At 35.9% G+C, this 8156-nt stretch overlaps 1 non-coding gene across 1 annotated transcript; it reads left to right on the forward strand.

Annotated features, from left to right (window-relative positions):
- Positions 1-7162: 7162 nt before the first annotated feature.
- Trnav-cac (transfer RNA valine (anticodon CAC)) lies at positions 7163-7235 on the forward strand. The gene has a single exon. It is a non-coding gene; the product is annotated as a tRNA-Val (tRNA).
- The last annotated feature ends 921 nt before the right edge of the window (positions 7236-8156 follow it).

An 8156-nucleotide genomic window follows, 5' to 3' on the forward strand; every position in this document is an offset into this window, starting at 1 on the left:
CATTTTCATCACATGGCATAATAGAAAGTTATACCCTCTAATCTACAACATAGGCCTACCTAACGATCTGGCCACGCATGTCACTAGGCATTTCCTGTGTTCCATAAAGAAAAAAAGGACAGTCTGCCATGGCGTGGTTTTTTTTTGGAGGGGGGGGGGGGGGCACTGGAATCAAAAAGCCCCTCCCTGAGGGAGCCAGCTTACGCTTGCAAAATAGTGACTGCAAAATGAATATGATGAATATTATCCCGTGGGCCCCCCCTGGGAATACTACAGGTTTTCGCCCATGCAGTTTGCCCTTCAATTATAAAAATTTCCATAGCCATTTAAAATAAATGCAATCACCAATCACAGAAATTTCGATGAATACGAAAAAAAAAGTACGGTATCCATATCTACAAAACGTAACCTAACTAAAAATTATTCAAATGCTTAACAAAAACAAACGAATAAGTTAGGTACACCGGTAAACTTGAAATTAAAAAATATCTAAGCTATTTATTTTTGGAATAAGAATGGCATTTATTTAAAATTAAAACTTCAATAGGTACTTTCAAATTTTTAGTAATAATCAACTAAATTGGAATATTATATATACATATATTAAAAAGTGAATGTTAAGTAGATACTATTTAAAAGAATTTAAAGTCATAAACTATTGAAAATTATAAAGTAATACGGAAGTGTGCGAACGCTTCCAAAGTGTGAAAAAGTTAGCCATTCTGCTCTCGATCGTATCAAGCATGTATGCCACTAGGCCTATACCCCTGCTGCTGACGAATAAGATATCTCTACAAATTATTCTAACCCTTGGACGCAACATTCTATTATTATTGTTTAGTTAAAAAAGCTTTTACTTTAAAAATAATGTTTTAGGATTATAATTACACTATACTGGTTTTAAATATTTATAAAATTATTTTATTATGGTGTATAAGTTACAGATTCGCACCATTTTCGTAACCTTTATTTAATTTTCAACGTAAAATTTTGTATCTAAAAACGTTTCTTTTAATTTAATTTTTATTATTTGTTAACATGCACAATCGGATGCGTTCTGCAATATATTTTCTTCTTTTATTGTCACCGGAGAAAAGTTTTTTTTTGTTTATTTGTCACGGTACAGTATTCCATCTACAACGTCTGAATCATTGTTGCAGCAACTGCAAATGAAACACCTAAACCTCAATACAGTTTATGTTTCTGATGGCTTATATGTGCAAATCATGAATGTTCGAAAGATTTATCTACACCATAAAAGTGGCGATGCCTGCTCACAGTTGCTGCTATCTTGCGGCTATAAAAAGTGACGTTGCCTGGACACAGTTGCTGCTATCTTGCGGGTATACTAGAATGTCAGGTTTGCTTGTGTTTAGTTAATGTTATCGTTCATAGGTAGCGCGCTGGTCTACCACTAGCGCGTGGTGAACCCTTCAACAGTCGAACAGATTATACCGGATCAGTATAAACTGTTCGACTGATGAACTGATCGACCCAACTCATCGCAAAAGTGTCTGGGTTGTTCCTTAGGTACTTCTTCCACGGACTCCTAGAAGGCCTGAATTCTTGGGAAGTCATTTTCACTGGCTGGAAAGCTGAAATCCCGCCTCACAACACGAATCCCTCTAAATCGTGTTAAAGTGGGGGGCAACAGTGTTTCTATTGGCTTACCAGAAAAGTTACTTTTTGAAGGGTGTGACTAGCAGAGTCTCTATTGGCTCGGCAGATTAGTGGGAGTGTCTTCGACCCACGGTCGAACAGTTTAACAGTCGAACAGTTGATACCCCGCCGAAGTAAACGCGTCCTGAGTGGCTCGGTCAAATAAGGCAACGACTTCTCTCGCAGACGGCCGCCAATCACAAGGAAGAAACCACAGGTGCGGGTATACCTTGTTGCAGTCTAGTAGACGTTCAGATCTTTTCGCGAAAAATGCCTGCTCCTACCAATCAGGCATGAATTTTGAAACCATAAATCAGTTGTCATTCACTACTCTGTAAGACTGTTGACAATTTTAATCAGGTGAATTGTATGTACCATTTGATTCTTCTTGCAACAATGAAATTATATTATTAAATTATATTATTATTAAAATATATTACTTAAAAAAAGTTTTGCACAACACATTGTTCTGTGGCAGAATGTGACCAACAGTTTACTGAGAGGAGGGAATGGAAGAGCTCATTTTATGACACCCAAACACACCTCCCGCTGTTGAAACCTAACCAAAACAAGGCCCGAATCACGGGAATGGTTCATTGTATGCCTGCAATATAACTGGGTGGTGTAAAATGTTTTCGATTAGTGTCAATTACTGCTGGTTAAACTGCGTGCCGTACACACTCGGAATACGACGTTTTTGCATTACCCAGTCTTGTTGTCTAGATAGTTGAATGTTCAAATTATAATCTATGCACAAAAAAGTTTAAAGTGATGTGACCTCTAAGATTAGGTTGTGCGCCACTTGGAAATATATATTTATCATATAAACATTACTGGAAAAATATCTCCATTAGGAAAACTCTTCACAATATTAGCGCTTCACCGGTTTAGTTCCGAGAATAAATTGTGTGGTGACTTCTGCTTTTATAGTTGCGTTATAACGTACATACCGCGAATAATGAAATAAACTGTGCATTAAATACGTCGCACACCCAAAGCCATTTCGCCACAACTCAAAAAATTTCAAATTTCAGTTACGCCTATTTTTTAATGTCACAAAGCAATCTGATACTTTGTGGAAAAAAAATTATTTAGCTGAATTGTACATAAAACATATTGGTCTTTGACATGTATATTACTTCTATTTTTTTGTTTGTTCTTTAAAGTGCATAATAACAACGCCCCACCAGCTACTCGTGCTTGACTACGACAATCTACATTACCCTCTTCGGGGGTACGCCACTGCCGCGCCTCAAACGGAAAGATTTTAACTAATTAAAATTTTGAAAATCAATTAATGAAACTAATGAAAAAAAAACAATAATCTTCAGAACTAGGATAAACGGGGAGAAATATAAAACAAACAACGCATATCTTTGATTCAGAAGTTTTCGAAAGCCTTTAAATTCACATCTATTAAGCAATGCTGTGTCAAAATGATGGTAAAGATGATAAAAATGAAAGAATAGATTAAGATCCGAAACTGGATAAGACAGTTAACAATTTAATCGAAGACGAAGAAAGAAACAACAATGCAACAGCCAGAAAAAACAATGCAACAGCCTTTTTCCATAGAGATTATAGTGTGAGTGTGGTTGAAAATCGCTAAATGAATTAATTAAAAAAACTATGACGAACTTTTAAAATATCTGTTGGAAGTGAAAACGGACGGCCCCTGGAGAAACCACGTGCCAAATGTCACGGCTTAGGTCTCGCCGTGACTGCAGTACGCGAACTACAGACCTACAGACCAGCTCTCTCCTTCATTTATGTAAATATATATAGATAAAGATAGATAAGAAGATATTTCTATTGCACACAAACAATCGGCAGCATCACGGTTGTCCGTTAATCCAAGACTGCCCCTAATATAAATGACGCAGTTTTAAATGGTTAAAAATGTATCTCAAGATGCCACATATACAATTGTGGCACTTTTGAAATCTGTATCAGACTGAAGTACAACTTATTTTACTTGTGGCTGTGTTACACTGTGTGTATGATTACATTGCATACTAAAGTTCATGCAATGGCAGTGTTTATCATGTGCATTGTTGTAAATTTAACTGCGACAACAATGATATCACAGCTCTCAATCGCAAGCAATAAACAAACTCTACTCTCAGTACTTATACGTAATACAATAATACTCACTTCCACAAAGTTTCAAGTTGTCCTATTTAAACATGTGCTTTAAACTTCTTAGGTCATCACCGAAAAACTAATTTTTTGAAAGTTATGGCAGCATTGTTTTGTGTGTGCGGCGGGTAGATTCAGACCTCTTGCCCCACGTGACTTGTATCCAGAGTTTTCCGAAGGAAAAAGCTTTACGTATAAGGAGAAACAGTTAATTACAAAATACAGCTAATTGACACGATATTCACTTAGGCTGCATACATAGTTTAAATTTAATTTCGTCTCTGAGTCCATTGTCAGCGTAGCCATCGAGAGACGGTGAAACATGACGACGCAAATCAATGTATTCGTTTGGCCCTGGGGGATTTGGTGGGAGGGGATTTTGGAAGGTGCCATCCCCAAAAAAAACCTGTGGACTCGTAAAGCTCCCACAGAAAATCTTTCAAATTTAAAGGGTAAATGGGATTTTAAGTCATGTTAATACCCTATAAAACTTTATAAATGGTAGGATTAAAAAAAATTAAAAAATCTAATTAGGACATCAATAACTTATTCAACAGAAAAGCAGTTCAGAGATTTTCCAAAATTAAGGGAAATTACTTCATATCTGGATAATAATTACTTAGTCTAGTTATTTAGATCCGCACTAACATGTTAGTAATCATACATAGGTATTTCATAAGTATTTTTTAAAAATGAACATATAGGCCCAAAATTTACATCAAAAGACATTTCATTCAATGAATCTGTTCTCCACCTAGGCGGTCGTCACGACCTACCGTTCTCCCCCCCCCCCCCCCCCCCAAATTCCCAACGGCCTCAACCCCCAACACTTCTTTTCCTAGATACGCCACAAGGTTTAGGGGAATTTCTGTGGCGAAAGTGACGCCACCTCAAATTCCTTACCTTCCCCGTAGTTAGTTATACTAGGTACATATGCTAGGTACATACGCAGCTACTAATGAGCTTGGACAGATGTATACAGGGGTGCGTAAATGAAGTGATGAATTAAAATATGTGCATTTATTTATTTTTCCGCGCTACTGCTTAATACACTCAAACGGCTTGCTGTAATCGCGTGTTTACCTGTGTTTCTAAAAGGCCCAAGGCCGTGTTTAAAACTGTCGCTCCGGGCAAAGTGTTTTTTTTTTACTGGTACACCTCACGCTTCATTTAAATACGGGCACCGAAATTTACATGTAATTTTCACGAGCGTGGCAACAACGGTGAACCCTAGTAGCGAGGGATCTGGGGTGAAGATTCCGACCGAAGGACACGAGGCGTAACTGCGGCGCCGATGACAGGTATAGTTTGTTCACTCTTAATTGATCATTTCTTTTTTTTTTCTTTCCGGAAGCCATGCTTATGTGGACACCTCGGATCTCTGTGATACCTACCGTCTCTTGATTTAATACAATTTCTTGGACACACGCCATTGCAGTTTTACACTGTTTGTCATGGGGGGAAAAGTCATAAATGCAAAATTAGAAATAACAAATGAGAAAAGCAACCCACCCTGAATCAGCTGATGTCAAACACTTAAACCCGCAACGATGAACCTGAACTAAAAATGTATAATGGACAACAAAACGACGACAGCACAGACGAACAATTTCAAAACTTAAATATCAGACTGCACACGAATTACGTGGAAGGAATTTAGTCATGAAAATATAATAATAATAATAATTGCACAAACACAGTGGGTTAACAACGACGAGACAGTTTCTACAGTTACAGTAAATACAGCCAGACATCTGTCAGAACAGATGTCAGTTCCCGAAACGTCGCAATTGTTTTGTCATAGGAATCCTACTGTGTTCGTCGGTGTTGTTGTGTTGTCCATAAATTCTGTTTGTATTTTTTGTTGTGTTCATATATTTGCTGCGTTGTCCAAGTTGTCGTCTTTGTTTGCCCACTGTGTTCGTCTGTGCTATTATTGACGTGACAACGCCTAATAAATCGATGAACGCCAGCAGCTGCAAGCACGACAAAGTGTCCCGTAATGCACATTGTCCCACTACGATGTGTCCCGTTACGCTCATTGTACGCTTGCGCCGCATCTATCTTCCACTCGATTGGAACAACCATCGATTTGACTTTTCAATCATGTTTTAGTCTTTTGAATTATTAATATTATGTAATTTAACGATCGTCCACCGATTTTCAGCACATTCGGTACGGTTATTTAAAAGTAATGTTGAATATTCAAATACGTTTTTAACCAACAATGGTGTTTTACAGTTACACATAATAGTTCAAATTACACCCGGGATCTTTTGCACAATGTTTTAAAAAATATTGTAACAAATTATAAATAAGTTTGTTGTTTTTGGGAAGCGTGTTTGTTATAAAATCGTATTATAAAAACGAAATAATATTATTCCCCTACGGTGCTTCCATCTACAGTGACGGACGCGACCCGAACGAATCGCGCTATCTATCCACAACCGCGGCAACCAGGCACTCGTTAATACATATTTTCCTTGATTTATGGCGAGGGGCGTTATTATTAATGAATTATAAATAAAATTTCGTGCCCGGGGCCACAATTGCATATCGTTTTGAGCACTGGAAGACATAAAAACGTAAAATATTCTCGACGAATTTTAATCTGTGGTTTTCATTGCTTATTACAACAACAATTTCGGCAATAAAGGTTAATTATTCTTGCATTTTAAAAATCTGATTACTAGTATAATTTCAAGTAGGTATTTATTCTTTTATTATTCAAAACAGTAGCATATGTCGGCGAGTGCAGTAATAATAGGTTATGTTACAATTGACTAAAGAATTATTGTGATTGATATAATTGATGATAGATATTTGATTACAGTTTATTTATATGAAAACTTGTTCATAATTATATTTATACTTTATAGTTAAACGCCGGTTTTTAAAATTAATTACAAGTCATATACACGTGAACTGTTTCGTCGACTGTTTATAAAGTGAAGTGAAAGTTAATGTGGTTTTCATTGCTTATTACAACAACAATTTCGACAATAAAGGTTAATTATTCTTGCATTTTAAAAATCTGATTACTAGTATAATTTCAAATATTTATTCTTTTATTATTAAAATAAAAATAATTCAATTTCATTCATAAAATAATGCAATCATTTCATCAATGTTTTGTTATGACGTTGTCACGTTAAACTATCGTCCGTAAACCGACTTTACAGACAACCAATTTTTTTCAATTTCACGATATTTACTTATTTTTCTATTATGCTACCAAAATTCTTATTGCTAACATTAACTTGACTTTTTAATAAAAATTTCTTATATAATAAATATAACCTCCTAGTTTAATAATAATATTACTTTATGTATTAAATTGATAAATGTCCTTAGTTCTACAGTTGTTTCCGTAGTGTAGTGGTTATCACGTGCGCCTCACACGCGCAAGGTCCCCGGTTCGATCCCGGGCGGAAACATGAAGTACTTTTATTTTTTATTTCAGGAATATTAGCTACTGAATTAATAGTTCCGCGAACCCATAAAGCTTGTAGCTAGCGAAACAAAAATCATCGATAAGGGTGAATGAAACGAAGGTTTTGCTTGTAGCACTTGCTTGTTAAAATTATCACTTGCTTAAAACCAGTGAATATAAATATTTTCTTAACCTACGGAAGAACTACTTCGCTCGAAAAAAGAGATGCATGTGATGTCTTGAATTTTATATTGGCTATCAGCGCGCTGGCGTGCCTCCTTGTTCAACCAGCAATGTCCAGAACACTGTTGAGACAGTCCCTGCATTTCCCGCATAGATAGCGCTACCTGTTATAAATTTCATATTTCGTTCAAACATTTGGCGTGTTCCAAATTACAGATTGTTTGAAGAAACAGTAACACGCACCGTTTTTATTATTATTATTAATGACTAAATTCCTTCCACGGAATTATTCTGCTGTCTGATATGTAGGTTTTGATTATTTTGTCTGTGCTGTCGTTGTATTTTGTCCTTAATACCTTTTTAGAATCATCGTTTGATCTATCTGTTTTAATCATCTGATTCACGCTTGTTTTATGACGGTTTATTTTCGAATTTGTTTTTTTTTTATTGTGCCATTTATGAATTTTTCCCATTACCTATAACCAGTGCCAAACTGCAATGGCGTATGTCCAAGAAATGGTAAGAAATCTAAATTTCCCATTGCACGAATCCTTCAAAGAACGCCTACCGTCACTTATCAAATTTTACTTAACAACGCAAACTTTAAAAACGGTGAAATAAAATTAACTTTATAGTTTTGTCCTATGAAACACTACTTTGCAAGATATTATTATAAGTAACGTGTGCCAAAAAGTACATGCACACTTAATTTATTAAAAAGTCATTTTTCATGTTTGTTTGA

This window comes from Bacillus rossius, chromosome 5, assembly GCF_032445375.1.
Source record: "Bacillus rossius redtenbacheri isolate Brsri chromosome 5, Brsri_v3, whole genome shotgun sequence".
In the NCBI taxonomy this organism is placed as follows: domain Eukaryota; kingdom Metazoa; phylum Arthropoda; class Insecta; order Phasmatodea; family Bacillidae; genus Bacillus; species Bacillus rossius.